Below are 18,249 nucleotides of genomic sequence, written 5' to 3'. Positions count from 1 at the left end.
AAATTACTTAAAGGCTATCTGCACAAGTTGCTCCTAATTTAGAAATAATAGAAGGAAGGCAACTAATCAACACCACCCACAACCAGTTTGGGGTTACTCTTTACCAACGAAAAGTGGGATTACCCATGGATTATGACACACCCCTGGCTGACACAGCATATTCAGTAACATGATTCGAATCTGCGATTTATAGACTGCGAGTTGAGTTCCCTAACACTACGTCATGTGAAATGCAAAAGTCCTTCAAAATAGACATTGAATACTGTGGCCTTGTACGTTTTTTTTCTTTTTTCTTCAGAACAGAGATATGCAAGGAAGACAGAACAACGAAAGTTTGAATGGTGAGTTTGTGTGATTTGATCGAAATCCTTTAAATCCCTATTTCTAAAGATTTGATATTTGTGTGTCAACGTATTTTAAATTGTAGTAGATCCAAGCAACTTATATAATTTCCAAACCAATGAGTTAACTAAAATGCTTATCTCAATACAGAGAAATAAAAACTTGATTGATTTATAGAATCCAAGAGGGATTTGTTTTGTGACGAGACAACTGTAATAAGCAGGGTAATCCCTTAAAAAAGTCACAATTTTATTTGTTTGAAACTAAGTACAAAGCTACACAATGGGCTAGCTGTGCTCCACCCCCCACGGGAATAAAATCCGGCTTGTAGAAGTATAAGTTCAGAGACATACCACTGGGGGTATAAAGTCACAATTAAACATTTTCTCCTACATTCAATATTTATTTGCCATTTGAATTTTTTTTTATAAAATCTGTAATTTTAGGCCTGTTTAACAAGACTTTGTCACTGTGTGTAATGTTTCGATTTTGTGCCATACTGGCTAGTCCTCAAAATACAAATAATAATAAAACTACAGTAATGATATATCAGATAATTACGTACACCAGGATTGTTTTTAATATTTTTAAACCGTATATTGCATGTTACGAAGTAGAAGTTGCAGTTGCTGTAACATTTATATGATATGAATCATCATAATTTCTTATGCCGACCGAAAACCAAAAGAAATAACAACAAAAGTTTTTTTGGGCATTGGCTCATGCCTTAAAAACTACTCGTCAATAAATACAGATTACGGACTTAGGCCTAGTTCAAACATCGAAAAAAATGTTAAAATTACAATGTTTAGTTTATATTTGTTTTCAGCTTGTTTCCATTAAAAACGCGCGTTAAGGCGTGCACTTCGTAATCTGAGGGTCGCGGGTTCGCGCCCGAGTCGCGCCAAACATGCTCGCCCTCCCAGCCATGGGGGCGTTATAAAGTGACGGTCAATCCCACTATTCGTTGGTAAAAGAGTAGCCCAAGAGTTGGCGGTGGGTGGTGATGACTAGCTGCCTTCCCTCTAGTCTTACACTGCTAAATTAGGGACGGCTAGCACAGATAGCCCTCGAGTAGCTTATGGCGAAATTCAAAAACAAACAAAAAATCCATTAAAAACAAAACTTTAAGAAACATACACCGTCCAAAATACCCTTGAGACCCAAACAACAAAGCAAGCAAAATAATTCGCTATATTTTGCTGGATTCACGTTAATATACATTTAACCTTTAAGTCTTGAGTAAACTGAAATTAATATTTTGCATTTTATGTAAAACAATCAGTTATTTTGTGATGACGAGAAACCCATTTAAAGTAAAAATGTATTCTCAAGACAGCTGGTATTGGTGTTAAAACTTTAATTAAAATAAAGTACAGAATAACGTTTCGATTTTTTAGGTCATCTTCAAGTTAACCAAATCACTTATTTACATTCAACAACAACAAAATAGTCATGTACGTCATTCAAATAAACTAATTATTTAATTAATTTATAGTTTGAGCTAGATTACACAAATATTAGCTTTCATCCAATAATTTTGTTAATTATAAGTTAACATAATATAATTATAGCATGTTTGAACTGTAATATATATGTGTCATTGACTTAACGAAAATCATTTGTAATATTTTTATATTTCCCCTTAAATTATTAACATTGTTGTAGTTGCTTATATTCTTCTCTTTTTTTTTTTTTTTTGCTTGCAAGTAGAGCAACAGTTAACCCTAACAGCTCATTAGGCTTAGCTATCATAGTAAAATGTATCGTTTTCATTTATAACTTGAAATATTGATTATCATTATAGGTACTTTCGAATTATCGTCCTCAACACTTATGTCTCCACAACAGGCAGTTGCCGTCCATTTTACAAAGTTTCATGATGTGTTATCACTTGTAGTTAAAACCTTTGTGATATTAGATTAATTAGATTTGGTGTGTGGGAAGAGAAACGTGTTTTTGTTTGGGGTTGAACATCAATCAGATATAGTGGGACTAGGCGTGCTGTTATTGATACTTTACATTATTTGTATTTCCACTTGAGATCGTACAAGGGAAAAATCTTGATGTAAATTGGAACATTTTTGGAACTGAACATAAAAATGTGTTTGCTTTTCGAAACTTAATATTTTTTTATTGTGTAGTTCTATTAAGCACAAAGTTACACGATGGACTATCGGTATTGCGTCCACCACGGGTATCTAAATCCGAGTTTTAGCGTTATAAGCTAATTGAGTCACTGTGGAATCGATTGGTTTGTTTTGAATTTCGCGTAGACCTACACAAGGGCTATCTGCGCTAGCCGTCCCTAATTTTGCAGTGTAAGACTAGAGGGAAGGCAACTAGTTATCATCACCCGCTGCCAAGTCTTGGGCTACTCTTTTACTAACGGATAGTTGGATTGATCGTAACATTATAATTCCCCAATAATAATGCTAATTCGAACCCGCGATCCTCAGATTACGAACATAACTTTTTTTTCTCTTTATGAATCCCACCTCATAGAGGGGGTATAAACAAAAACACATCAAATTACATATTAGTTACGTAAGTGGTATAAAAAAAACATTGCAAGATACTATCTTGCTAAAAATTACAACAAAATTTTTAAAAGTAGTTAGAAAAAATAAAAGAAGTGTTAGCAGTAAGATTACGAACCTAGCGCCCTAACCACGTGGCCATGCTGGGCCCTGAATAGATAGACTAACCACCAACTGAATTGTTGAACAACTTTAATCGAATAGTGTGATTTGACTATCACTCTTATAACATACAAAGTGCACAGTGCAATGTTTTTAGCGGAGTGGGACATGAAACACTGGCCAACACCAAACCTACTGTGTAGTTTTGTGCTAAGTAACAACAAATCTTAAATTAGTGGAAGATACTGTTAGTAACAGTACTGTTCAAATGATAAAACGATATATTCTAACGTGAAAATGTAAGAAAAGCATATTTCCTTAGCTGTACTAATGACCAACTTTATATTTAGCTTCGCTCTAAGACGTCTAAGTGCACAGTTTACTGTGTTATCATGGTCGTACAGTTGAATACTAGAAGTTGTTAAATTATTATGAATGTGAGGAACCACAGCCACTTGTTATGAGACGACATAGGATTACGTCACTTTTCCCACCTGTCTGTTTGTCTGTGAAAGCTTTGTTGGAGAGGCGCTGCAGCATGGTGGGAACTAGGCCAAGAAGCGCCCCGACGAGCGTCGACAACGGAACTTTCTGGTACCTAGAGTAAAGCAACACAACGGGAGAGGCTCGCTGGATATTCACGACTAGTGAAAGTAAATTCTTGTTGTTGTTAGATGTGGTGGGTTTAAAACTTAAACTATTTCAAATAATAAACCGTTAACTCACAGAGAAATATCCACCAAGAGCAATAGTAGCCCAACCGTTATCTCTTGAGTATTCGACAGATCCAATAATTTCTGGTTTAGTGAACTAACACTAGTTTTTAGTGAAGGAGAGGAAATAGAAGCCGACAGTAATGTCGGAAACAGAAGGATCGGGAAAACTTCAAGGTATATTGACCTAATTTTTCTATCGTTTGATAATGATTTATCTTTGTTTTCTGTTAAAGCTTTTGGCAAAGCTTTTTGTATTTACACCGTTGTTGTGGCTCTAAAATGCGTTCATATTAATAGTTCTCTATTATGACATTTGATTTATTTTTAAGTAGTTAAATAATAGAAATAAAATAAATTATTTATATTTATAAGTTTAATAATTTAACATTCTAGTTCTATTAAATATCACAAAGATTATAATTTTACTTCGTTATTCTAAGACACTGTTATAGTAAAATCTTAACACCTGTAGGCCTTACTTTTTCATTCCTATTTTTCACATTCGTAGATGTTAGTTGATAGGATAAATTATATCTGTCTCTTTGTTTGTCTGTCCATTCATCTAGGTTGCGAAATTGTGTTTGAATACGTGTGTGTGTGTTACAGAAATATTTTAGTGTATTTTACTCGCAGTCAAACATTTTGAAAGTGTCGTAATGTTCGTGTATATGGATGGTGTCACTGTTGCTGTGAGCGATAGTGTATGTGGTTGAATTCCAGATAGCAAGTGGTGTTCGAGCCAACATCCTCCATCCTGATAGTCGTGTGTTTTTGTTGCTGACACTAAAACGGAACGGAAGTAATCCAACTTAATATCCTGTATCACTGTTAAGGTATTTCTCATACACTTTTAGACATCAAACGCCAAGTTGTTACAATTGTATATTTCATAAACATTATTACGCATATTTTCTTGTAACGTTTCGAGATTTGTTGTGTATACTATCCAGTTTTACACATCTTCATAATGAAGTTAGAAATAAACGACCTTTACGCACCAAATAATTATAAAAGAAATTTTATTTTAACCGCTGTTTTGCCTTTTTAACTTGTTCAAATTTATGTACTATCCCTGAGGAAGCCGCAAAGGCGAAACGGCGGTTAAAATAAAATTTATTTTATAATTATCTGGAGTGTAGAAGCGGTTTCCCTCTAACCGCATTGGTTTTCGGTTTCTGTTTCTGTGCCAGGAAATGAAAAAAAGTTGACGTACAGGAGCTGGTATTTTTTATTCAATTTAAAAACTTATTTCCATATGCATATATTTTGTGAACTGAATGTTAAAATTAGTGTTGATTTATTTAGCCATAAAAACTAGGTTTTTGATTGATTTATAACTGCTGGTCTGCTTTTAGTAACACTTAAAATTGAATAGAATTCCACGAATGTGATTGGCTCCACTGTTCTTTTTTAAACTTGTTGGATGTTCTATTGAAAACAAAAATTAAATTAGTTAGCATGCTGTAACTGTTGTTGGGCTGATTATTAAAAGAAGTATAGTTCACCGTCAAGTTGTGTATGTGTATTTTTATTTGGAGAAAATGACGTTTCGAGGTGGCGCTTTTCGTCAGATCGCAAAATTTAGAATAAATGCGCATGCGTAGAATGTGAAAATTGCACACAGCGCTTGGAAGGTAGATTATAATATTTTTCGGCAAAATTACATATTTTACACAAATATTGTAGAGAAATGAATTAAAGAAAAATGAAGTTGTCTAAGATAGAGAAGTGTGCAGATGGTTACAGGCGTTTCTTGTCGATTGATTTCTGTTCCAATTAATCTTACGAATATCTTTTGGAGCACTTACGTCCAAAAATCAAATAGTCCTCAAAAGTTCACATAACTTGACAGTTTTGTAGTAAATAAATTACTTTCCGGATGTATTATTAGACAGCGATCTGCATTACTTTTTCTGTTGCGAATAAGAGTTTAAAAACAAAACAAAAACGAAAGGGTCGAAGGCAGGTGGGTTAAGGCGTTCGACTCGTAATCTGAGGGTTGCAGGTTCGAATCCCCGTCACACCAAACATGCTCCCCCTTTTATCTGTGGGGGCGTTATAACGTTATGGTCAATTCTACTCTTCGTTGGTAAAAGAGTAACCCAAGACTTGGCCGTGGGTGATGATAACTAGCTGCCTTCCCTCTAGTCTTACACTGCTAAATTAGGGATGGCTAGCGCGGGCAGCCCTCGTGCAGCTTTACCCGAAATTAAAAAAACAAACAAACGAACCTTCCCAATGTTATTTTCCATTTTCACAAAATTTACGTTACAAATAAAAATAAAATAAAGCTAAATTTGGTAACCTGTGATGTAAACATAACCCAAAAAAATGATAATATAAAATGAAAGACTAAAAAACATTTGTTATTTCTGTAATCACAAAGGTAAATGTGATTTGTTTAAAAATAAAATTCAACAACAGACTCGCACATTTTAAAAAAAGACTTGCCTCTGATATTATACTATTGTCTTTTTATTTTAACACTTGTGCCCCCCCCCTAGTACAGCGGTAAGTCTACGGATTTACAGCGCTAAAATCAGGGGTTCGATTTCTCTCGGTGGGTTCATCGGATAGCCTGATGTGGCTTTGCTGTTAGAAAAACACTATTTTAACACTCCTTCAAAATGTAACTGGTTAATTACAAAATCAAGAAAGAGTTGCTTCAGAACTAGATTTATTATGGGTTGCTGCTGCTAATAAGACCGAAAACTAACATGGATACAACAACAGTTTTTTTCTGTTAAGTTACATTTTCTTAAGGAGCGGGTTTGATCTTTGTTACAGCTGTACGTTTTAAAGCTGGCGAAATATTTCTCGCGTCTTAAGCTGTGGTGAGTTATAAGAGTGACAGTCAATCACGTGGCGTTGAATAGTAGGTATTGTAGACCGGTTGTCGTACCTGTGATTGGGGTCTGATTAAAATTTTCAATTTTCAAATTTGTCAAAATTCGACCCAGTTTTGTTTGGTCCTGTGATCAGCAGAAGCACTGTAGTTAATAGTTGGTTCTGTGATCAGCAGAAGCACTGTAGTTAATGGTTGGTTCTGTGATCAGCAGAAGCACTGTAGTTAATGGTTGGTTCTGTGATCAGCACTGTAGTTAATAGTTGGTTCTGTGATCAGCAGAAGCACTGTAGTTAATGGTTGGTCCTGTGATCAGCAGAAGCACTGTAGTTAATGGTTGGTCCTGTGATCAGCAGAAGCACTGTAGTTAATGGCAGAAGTTGTTGTTGTGTCTTCTTTGTTCCTAATTGCAATTGTTCTTCGGACCAGAGTCCAATAAATCTCCAGCATATATTTCCTGGTCGTCCCACAGCGGTATGTCTGCGAACTCACATCGCTAAAAACCGGGTTTCGATACCCGTGGTGGGTAGAGCACAGATAGCCCATTGTGTAGCTTTGTGTTTAATTTCAAAACAAAACAGTTGTTACCGAATGGCGTGTTGTTATGAATGACCGTTATTATATTACCCGATGGTTAGGGCACTCGACTCGCAATCTGAAGGTTGAGGGTTCGAATCCTCGGCACACCAAACATTCTCGCCTTTTAGGCCGTGGGGGCGTTATAATGTGACGGTAAATCCCACTATTTGTTGGTAAAAGAGTAACCCAAAAGTTGGCGGTGGGTGGTGATGATTAATTGCTTTCCCTCTAGTCTTACATTGCTATATTAAGGACGGCTAGCGCAGATAGCCCTTGTGTAGTTTTGCGCGAAATAAAAAAAAAACCCTTTGGTTGTAGTTTAAAATTACGAATATCGGAATATTGTATTAATAACTTTGCCGTAAGAAAAAATACGTGCGACCACGAGCTCGAATAATTAATTTACCAAAATAAGGACATTAAAGTGGATATGATATGCGCACAATAATAAAAAAAAAGTATGTGCTATTACCAGAGAATCAACTCTGATATTTGAATAATAATAGATCTCTTACTTGCCATGCGCGTCATGTTTTACGAGAATTTGAAAAACAAGTTACGAAATAAGTGATATTTACCCGGAAATACTTTATGTTTTGGACTATATATGTAAAAGCGGTTCAACCCAAACGAGCCGTTTTTACATATTTCTTTACAAGTGGTTTTCTCGACATCACTGATTATGTCTTGAACTGTTCTCGGGGAGTGGATGGGGACAACGGCAAATTTAAAAACTTAGAATGCTAAAACCGGAAGTTCGAGTCCCTACAGTACAGGTAGTCCTTTGTGTAGCCTTACAATGATAAAATTTGCAACATAAAATAATTAAAACTAATTAATCGCGCTATGTCATAAATTAAAATCATGGTTCCAATAATGGAACATCAGTAAGTAATTCAGTGACCAGACAAGAGTTTTAGCGATTCTATGTGCACCTTTATATACAGATTATAATAACTGTGTTGGGTACAATGTGTGTTCAGTCCAGTTGAGTTGAGTTGAGTTTCGTTCCGATTACTGCGCTAAGATCCATATAGCTATAGGCGTGTTCGATGACCTTGCACGTGACATAAAAAAATGCAGGAAATAGCTGGTTAGTGCCAGGCGACGTCAAGTGTGCATTCATAGTCTGTGGGTGTCACTTTCTATTAACAATTATATCTCTCTGTTTTTGTGCTGAAGACAGTTGTAAAAAAAAAAAAATCAATAATTTATGTGTCTTAAACAAGCAACTTTCGATCACCGTTTAAAGACCTCCATATTTAGGCCTACGAAACCTACTCGCTTAAGAACTCGCTCTGTTATATTTTTGTTTATGGATATCCGAAATGGAATATTTTCAGATAACTATCATCTAACTGTACTTAACTTGTTGTAAGGGGTGCGTTTCGGTGGCTGTCTTCAATTGAGCACTATTTTTTTTTTTTTTACGAGAAAACTACTAAGGCTATTTACCGCCCTCTATGATTTTGAATTGCTGGCCAACGGGAAGGCAACCGGCTCGCAACACCAGCCGTCAAATCTTGGGTTAATCAATAATCAGCAAATAATAAAACTGACCGTCACATGATAATTTATTCACGGGTTAAAGGGTGGTCATAATGAGTATCAGGTTTTGAACCTGTGGTTCATGACAGGTCATAAATATGACATTAATTGACCGAAAAGCTGAAACATGAACCCCTATCTATATAGTTCCATATGAAGTGATATATAGATAGCGCAGGTATTGTGGTTTAACGTTGTAATTTAAATTTTAGCTCGAAGAAGGTAAGGGTGTTTTAACTTGGAACATCCAGGAAACTCCTAGGATGTGACGTAAAGCAGACGTTCGAAGTCATGTTATAAATATGATGTAGTTGTGAAGTGTGTTGATTGGATTCAAAATTTGCATAACTCCGTTTGTAGCGTAAACTTACAGCAAGTTACGACAGGATGTAAGTGTTCAAGTTTGAAGAAAGGTGAAGTAATTCATTCTAATTATGTAGACCGCGTGTTGACTTATAATTTAAAATAACCCGTCATTGAAAGAGCGACATTACAAGTGTATACTTCGAATGTTGCGAGACCCAAATGGCTCGTGTTTGTCGTGCAATTTTTTTATCAGTTTATTGGTTCTGATAAACGAACCTTTAACGGAATTTCTTTGCTACATAAATCGTTTCGTATCTAAGTATTTTTTTTTACCCGTTACAATGATAAGGCAGCAATTCTTCGAACTCGAGACTGAAACGTAACCTTATAACAGTTAATATCTGTTCGAATATTTAATAAACTTTACGAAACTTGACAGATAATAGATAAAATGGATCATGGGAAAATAACAATTATTTTTATGACTTGTTTTATCAGTTCTGAAGTTTATGAAAAAAAGAAAACATACCTGAATTAGAAGTCTTGTCGGATTTGTGTGGGCCGGGCATGACCAAGCGTGTTAAGGCGTTCCACTCGTAATCCGAGGGTTGCGGGTTAGAATCCTGGTCGTACCAAACATGCTCGCCCTTTCAGCCGTGGGGGCGTTGTAATTTAAGAGTCAATCCCACTATTCGTTGGTAAAAGAGTAGCCCAAGAGTTGGGGGTGGGTGGTGATGACTAGCTGCTTTCCTTCTAGTCTTACACTGCTAAATTAGGGACGGCTAGCACAGATAGCCCTCGAGTAGCTTTGTGCGAAATTCAAAAACAAACAAAACTCATTTGTGTGTATGTATTCATATGCCTTAAACTACTAAATCGTGACGTCATCAACAAATTATTTTTTTAAATATGTTGACGATAAGAAAGGAATAGCTTATTTGAAGCTAAGTACAAAGCCATTCAGTTGGGCTATCTGTGCTCTGCCCACAAGTATTATAAGTCTACAGACATACAGCTGTGCCACTTGGAGGACATTAAAAATAAATGATAAAAACAAGTGTAGTCCCAAGTATAATTTTTATTTCATCAGTGTATTTATTGAAATAATATGTATATATAGAAAACTGTTAAAAGGAAATAGTTGTGAAGTTATTGTAAAAGTTTTTAAAAATTAAACAACTCTTACAAGGACAAAGTAAACATGGGTGATAGGGAGACTGAAGTTTGCTTTGTTTCCTTTCAAAGACCTGGTGGTTTGGGCGTTCGACTCGCACTCTGCGGGTGCTGGTTCGAATCTCGTCATCGAATGTGCCCGTTCTTTCAGCTGTAGGAGAATTATAATCTAACGGTCAACTCCATCATTTGTTAGTAAGTGGATGGTGTTGACTAGTTGTCTACCTTTTTATCACTTGAAAATGAAGGATAGGTGGCGCACCTTGTCTTTGAATAACTGAGTGAAATTAAAAAATGAACGAACTAACAAGCCATTTCTTTTAACGAAGCTAGAGAGCTCTCATATGAACAGTCATAGAAACAAAATATTAATAATAAAACCTTCGTTGGTTTGGTATTATTTAATGGAAACTCGTGTCGTTTTATTGATAAACGAATTTGTGTTTCATTAATATACTTAGTTCCTAAGCCTAAATCAAACGTAGGATATGTATTTGCTGTATCAGTGTACACACACAGACAAGCGAGCATGTTTACTAATGTCGGTGAATATAATTAAGTTTATTTTATGAAAGTCTAATTATAAACAAATATTTTCAGGCCTAGCTATAAGTTACAAACTATAGTCTTGTATTAACGACTTCGGTTGTCATTCTTTATATTATTCATTAAGTATTTGTAATTTTCAGTGTACATTTCGTCGACAAATGTCTGATAAAAGCAATGGTTATTGGGTTTGATAAGAGAGAAAACGTCTTATACACGATTCTAACTACAGCTTCTTGTTTAATACCATTAGTAATCTTAAGGCCTATTTTTAACCCTTCTTTAGCCTCGTAACTTTTTAGTTGCTGATGTAAGTCGTCAGTCGCGTAGTTTTCTTGAATCCACTACCGTTTTCGAAGAGTATTTTTATGGCACGACAACCTGAAATCCCCTGGCGGTAAGAAAGAAAGCAAGAGAGTTGAGTGAGTGCAATAGACACTTTTCCCACTAACTTTGAAATCTCGAGTTAAAATCATTGGATGGAACAGAAGGACCATGTAGCCTTTTCTTAATCAGATAATTATTTGGAGTTGCCGAAATAATTTGGCATACTAAAGAGACCGTTGTGTTACGCCATTTCTGGCGTTTGTCGGATACGACGTTTCCTAACGTTGTCAGAAATGTGTTGAATATCTTTCTATCACTTATCGTACAGTTTTTTATTTGTCGATCTATACATATTTATATAACCTTTGAAAGTAGGACATATGTTAATTATGACAGTTGCCTCAACTCACAAGGTTTTGACCTTTGACTTGTGTAGAAAAATGTTATGACCTTGGCAGTGTACATTCAGTACCAAACTAACTGCCTTAACAACAATAGACTCTTAAGAAAAACATGTTAACTAACGCGATAAGACAAGAATAAAGAAAGTAGTGATTAAATGCAGTCTATCTGCAGCGCCACCAACGGCAACAATGGTATTAAGAAGTTTCTATTAAATTTTGTTATTGAATTGTATGTGAACCAAGAGGTACACAATTTTTTAGCAATGAAAACAACACATAAGACGATTTTTATATATTTTTTAGATTTCGTAAATCCACAAACTTATTTCAGTGTTAAATTAATTCGACTTTCTCAACATAGTAAATACCAGTATACGAAATTTGATTGATAGGCTTACGTTTTCTGAGGCACATTCGTTAAAATAAATACACAAAATAAAAATTTCACGATTCGTATAATATCATAATTACAACTTATGTTTGTTCCAAGTTAAAACTAAAATTTATTTAATTAAAACTGTCACTTGAGGCTTAAGCGCATTAGGTATCTGACCTGTATATTTCAGCTTTGTTGTTAAGCTGTCTGAATAAAACTAATTCCCACACTTACACATAATCAAACATGTTCACCCTTTCACTCGGGAGAGGTGATATCGTCATGCGACGGCCGGTTTCATTAATCCAAGAGTTGGCGGTGGGTGGTGATGACTAGGTGCCTTCCCTCTAAACCTTGACTTGAATTACGAACATCTAACACAGATATAGCCTTGCGCTAGAATCACCATACAGACAAAACGTTACGTACAATATATTGCTGAAAATTATCGTAAAAACAGGAATGCAGGGCTTGACCTACATGTTAGCGTCAGTACATTAGTTACACTCTGACACAAAAATACATTCTGTACCACGGGTACACGATAAAAGTCCTATTCGACCAGACAAGAGTTGGCGGTGGGTTTTGTAAACTATCTGCTTTCACTTATCAGAACGAAATTAGGAACGGCTATGAGGCGTAAAATTTGGTTTGGTTTGAATTTCGCGCAAAGCTGCACGAGGGCTATCTGCGCTAGCCGTCCCTAATTAGTCATCACCACCCACCGCCAACTCTTGGGCTACTCTTTTATCAACGAATAGTGGGACTGATCGTGACATTATAACGTCCCCACAGCTGAAAGGGCGAGCATGTTTGGTGTGACTGGGATTCGAACATGCGACCTGCAAAATGTGGGAAAAAAAGTGTTTAAATAAGGAAAATCGTTGCTAAAAACTAGAAACAAACAATTCGGACGTAGTAGAAGTGAATTTAACATCTTTATTGTTATGTTGATTTGGTATAACTCCTAGATTGACATGTATGGTTCGACTCGATAAAACTTAACGGATGTAACATGATCGGTGTAAATCAACACTTGTGATTTAGTTAGCTTTAGTATCTATTTTGCTTGTTTTACACTTCCTTGTAAGAATACCACGTAAGAATTATTGGATAGTTTTCTGTGTTTGTTCCAGCAGCCGTGTTTTAGAGTGAATACGGTAAAAGAAAGTTATACCTCGTGCATGTGACGGATATTTTTGGTATAAATATACCTCTGTGTAAGCTTATACCCTCCCAGAATTTTTCTGAACCCCAATAGAATGTGTTTCAACAAGTTTCCACAGAGTCAAGAATATGGTTAAATCAATATACCTAATTATTTCTCTATGTGACTGTTTTAGGCAGAGGGCAGCACACGTCACAGAACGCTTCGTTTGAGTGCAACGAATTTTTTTTTTTCTTCACCAAATCGCGCAATCAGTGAAGGGCGAGATGACGTAAAGGCTTGATTTGTTGCCTTCTTTTTACAGAAATTAAAATGACAGTTTCTTCCGTGTTAGTTTATATTTCAGCACAGCATGGCCAGGTGGTTAGATTCGTAATCTGAAGGCCAAGCGAGTTAAGGCGTGCGACTCGTTATCTGAGGGTCGCGGGTTCGCATCCCCGTCGCGCCAAAGATGCTCGCCCTTTCAGCCGTAGGGGCGTTATAATGTTACGATCAGTCCCACTATTCGTTGATAAAAGAGTAGCCCAAGAGTTGGCGGTGGGTGGTGATGACTAACTGCCTTCCCTCTAGTCTTACATTGCTAAATTAGGGACGGCTAGCACAGAAAGCTCTCAGTAGCTTTGTGCGAAATTAAAAAACAAACAAATAAATAGTTTATATTAAAACATCAATACGGCAAATGTTTTATCATTTTATATTTATTTTTTGACGAGTTGATAGAGTTGTTTAAACAAAATGAATCAACACAAACGACAGCAGTTAAACCTATGAAAGGAGAAACATTGTGTTACAAAGAGAAGCTAACACCTGAACTGTCTGTGTTTTAACTGAACATATTGACATGAGTCAAGTTTTACAAATTCACCAAGATGATGTCATAGCCCGTATTTTGGTTCCCTTTGAATGTGTGTGTGTGTGTACATAGTTATCAGTGAACGTTATCGCCATCTATTGTCCCGAGTAAGAAACCAAAATAAAAAGTAACTTAAAGATTTTCCTCTTTTCATAGCACCGAGAAGAATTGAACCTCTGATACTAGCGTTGTAAACCCACTGTTCCATCAAGGTACAACATTTAAAATTCAAATAAGGAGTATTGCATATGGAGGTACATATTGTTTACATTCATATCGCTAGATGTCGCTTTTACTTTTCTTGGACATTTAAGATCACTGTAGGATTGGCAACGTTTTATCTTTTTTGTCATTATGAACTTCGACTTTTAAGTTGTTCAGGTTAGTTCCTTTCAGACAACTACGGTAGAACAATAACAAATGTTATAAGGAAAAAACAGTACAGAAAGTACTTGAACTATCTTCTATTAGCTGTAATTTAAAACTATATGATTATTGATTATTGGCCCGAGAGTTCGCGTCCTGTTCTCGTAAAAAAGTCACATTTGGGTTGTGGGAGTGCATTATAAAAATGAAGGTTAAATCCCACTATTTGGTTCGAGTGATTTAAGAGTTAATAGTGGGTGTCGTTGGCTAACTGCATATTAGTTCAGAATCAGAGACGGCTGGCGCAGCTAACACTTGTGTCCACTTCTTATTCTATAGTATGAATAACAACTGTCATATCGATCACCCCTTTAGAAAGAAAAAAGAAACTGCTTGGACTTTTAATGTTTCAGATAGCCAAATCATGTTGCCACAAAAACACCCTCCGCACATCGGGACCGTTATCAAAATCAGTTTTCTACCATTTTATCAGTCAATATTAGTACGATAGATGTTCGTGAGATTTGTTTACTAGCTGCCTTTCGTCTAGCTTGAAGAGGTTATTCGCATATAATTGTATATTAAAATCCTCAAACATTAGAGAGTGCTTTAGAATGCGTTCCTGTTCATTCCTCTCGAGTCCGAGCGTGGCCCAGTCGTCAACTGAGTATCCGAAGTTCGCGTTCCACGCTATGGTTGTTATTTGAGTGGCAGTCAAATCTTACTATTCGTTTAGAGAAGCCTGGGGGTTGGCGGTGGGTAATGTGGACTAGCTTTCCTCTCTCTGTCACTTGAAATTTACGGACGGCTATTACATAAACGCCTCGATTAGCCTTGCGCAAACTTCAGCAAAACAGTCATAACTGACGTGAGAATAGTCAGTTTGTTAGATCATTCATTTCTGTTCCACTGTGTCAGAAGGGCTTAGCTAGATTTTTAAACTTCTAAAAGTTTCATATGTGCTTATCCATCGTACATACACCAACTTTTACATCACTTCACACCCAGGTCTGACGAGAGAGGAGTCAGGGGGTGTACGGTCCTGGGGCCCAGGGAAATATGGGTTAAAGAATAATACATTCTCATGTTCATAATGTACTTAACGAAATATTGCAGAACTGCGGGAAATCGGTTTGCCTCAAAAAATGTAAATTATCAACACATTTGGCTTCCGCCCACTGGAAAAAAATTTCATACGCCCATGAATGTACCCCGAAGTTACGAAGACTGAAAAAAGTGGCCCGGGGACATATCTGTCTCCCGAGGCCGCCCCACCTCTTGACGCCCCAGTTCCCACCCACTGTCTGACGTCTGATCCATGTGGACAGCTCATTGTGCAGTTTTCGGTTTGTTTTAGTTATGACTCACTTTACGTTAATGTTACTAATGGTGGAACATGTTTCTTTGTTTGTTTTGGAATTTCGCACAAAGCTACTCGAGGGCTATCTCTGCTAGCCGTCCCTAATTTAGCAGTGTAAGACTAGAGGGAAGGCAGCTAGTCATCACCGCCCACCGCCAACTCTTGGGCTACTCTTTTACCAACGAATAGTGGGATTGACCGTCACATTATACACCCTCACGGCTGGGAGGGCGAGCATGTTAAGCGCGACGCGGGCGCGAACCCGCGACCCTCGAATTACGAGTCGCAGGCTTTACGCGCTCGGCCATGCCGGGCCGGAACATGTTTTAATAGATCATACCTGAAGACAGACGTTTGTCACATCGAAACGTGTAGTATGTTCCACCATCAGTACAGATGTGTCTTATATAAACTTACAAATTGTTAGTTATCTTTCTATTATTATAGTTGCGTTGACGAATAACCGAATGGTCATTTGTTGACCGACCTCTTCTTTCTATCTCATATCTTCGGGGTGTGATGACTTGGTAAGATGTTGCTTGCTGTGAGTTGAGAGAAGTGTGTTTGTTTGACCTTCGACTTCTTCTAGGCTTTTATATTTGAACTTGACAAATATGGTGTAATGAACTAGGAATGCGTTGGGTCAATAAAAATTTTATTTTTTTCGGTTTGTTTTGAATTTCGCGCAAAGGAGTGTGTGTGTGTTTTTCTTATAGCAAAGCCACAAAGGATTATCCGCTCAGCCCACCGAGGGGAATCGAACACCTGATTTTAGAGTTGTAACTCCGGAGACATATCGCTGTACTAGCGGGGGGCGCGCAAAGGAACTCGATGGTTATCTGCGATAGCTGTCCCTAACTTAGCAGTGTAAGACTAGAGGGAAGAGAGCTTGCCATCACCACTCAACGCCAACTCTTGTGCTACTCTTTTACCAGTGAATAGTGGGATTGACCGTCACATTATAGCGTCCCCACGGCTGAAAGGGCAACATGTTTTCTGTGACGGGGATTCGAACCCGTGACCCTCAAATTACTAGTCGAGTGCCTTAACCACCTGGCCAGGCTGGGCCTAATTTCTTTTAAATCCTACTTTTAAAGTTTTTGTGTTGGCTAAATACAGATCAGTCGCAGGGGGTCGGTCACTAGGGATACTGGTGTGATTTTATTAAATATACTTTCAATCATTACTAGTTTATTTAGGAGTAAAACAGAAACTGTTTATATTCGTAACCAGTAGAACATTGATTCTACAACTGCATTTCGTTTTTATATCCTAAAAATCATTTAATTAGTTTATTTTCACATATTGTTTGTAAAGGTGGACACACTTCTATGAAATGAGACGTTTGTATGTGACATGCTACACGTTGCTTCTTGATTTAAAATAACAACAACAAACTAAAAATAGAAAATATAATTATTTTAAATATTCCAGCCCAGTTACGTGGATATTTTTTCTTAATAACACTGTGTAACACAATAATAACACTATGTAACACAAATTTTGTTCCTGGATATTATGTGTTATTTCTTAATTACTTACGTTATAAAGTTACAAAAAATGACCATTATTCCCTTCAAACTTTGCTTTTCTGACCTGGATAATGAAATTTAAAAATTAATCTATTTTCCATGTAAAAACGGGCAAATTTGCACATTTTCATTTACATAAGGTCTGAATAAAACAACATATGAATCAAGATTTACGTGTATTTATACTAAAGTTATACAAACATGTTTAGAAGTGAGTAGTTTTTCAAGATTTGTGACTGTAATGTAAATCACTTTCTCGTATCAGCTCCCAAATATAGTTTTCCATCATGTTTTCATTACACGCTCCTTGGTAGCGAAGTTCAAAGTCTAGTATATCTTGGTGGAAGCGCTCGTCTTGCTCCTCTGAGTATGCTCCCATGTTCTTGAATTTATCAAGATGAGCGTCAAGATTACGGACTTTTAGGGACACCCTGCAACCCATTTTACCGTAGTTCTTCACCAGAACTTCAACCAGTTCCACATAATTTTAGGCCTTGTGATTGTCCAAGAAGCCTGGAACCACTGCGACAAAACTGCCCCAAGCTTTTTATTCCTCCCTACTGAGCTTCTTGGGGAATTCTGTGCACTCCAGGATCTTCTTTATTTGTGGTTCAACGAAGACACCAGCTTTGACCTTTGCCTCAGACAGTTTAGGGAAGAAGTCTCGAAGGTACCTGAAGACTCCTTATCAAGAGCTGTGACAAGTTGTTTCATAAGACCCAGTTTTATGTACAGTGGTGGGAACAACACCTTCTGGAGGTCCACTAGTGGCTCACACTTAACATTGTGCCTCCCCACAGAGAACTCGGTCCGTTGTGGCCAGTGCTTCTTGTGGTAGTGCGCTGCGTGTCCCTGTTGTCCCAAAGACAAAGATAACAGGGAAACTTGGTAAAGCCTCCTTGCAGACCCATCAGGAATGTCACCATTTTGAAGTCTCCGATAACCTCCCAGCCATACTCATCATACTTCAAGACTTCTAGCAAGGTCTTGATGCTGTTGTATTCCTCTTTGAGGTGCACTGAATGAGCCAGGGGAAAAGTTCTACAACATTCTAGAAAGTTCTTGAAAATTCTTGTAAGTTTGAGAAAATTCTCTATCAGCAACTCAGCACTGAATCTACCTGGAATGTTCTGGAAAATGTGTAAACTTGAAAATTTCATTATCCA

At 37.0% G+C, this 18,249-nt stretch overlaps 1 long non-coding RNA gene across 2 annotated transcripts in view; it reads left to right on the top strand.

Moving 5' to 3' along the window:
- Positions 1–18,249, top strand: part of LOC143243405 (uncharacterized) — a 94,435-nt gene that overhangs the window by 1,473 nt on the left and 74,713 nt on the right. Inside the window, exons 2-3 of one of the 2 annotated variants that reach the window (XR_013024476.1) lie at positions 299–341; positions 2,150–3,874. This is a non-coding gene — a long non-coding RNA (uncharacterized LOC143243405). Of the gene's footprint in view, positions 1–190; positions 342–2,149; positions 3,875–18,249 lie in introns of those variants that run through there. The other variant, XR_013024475.1, reaches the window with a different exon arrangement.

The sequence above is a fragment of the Tachypleus tridentatus genome, unplaced genomic scaffold (assembly GCF_004210375.1).
Source record: "Tachypleus tridentatus isolate NWPU-2018 unplaced genomic scaffold, ASM421037v1 Hic_cluster_2, whole genome shotgun sequence".
Taxonomy (NCBI): Eukaryota; Metazoa; Arthropoda; class Merostomata; order Xiphosura; family Limulidae; genus Tachypleus; species Tachypleus tridentatus.
This window is presented reverse-complemented; position numbering and strand designations above follow the sequence as displayed.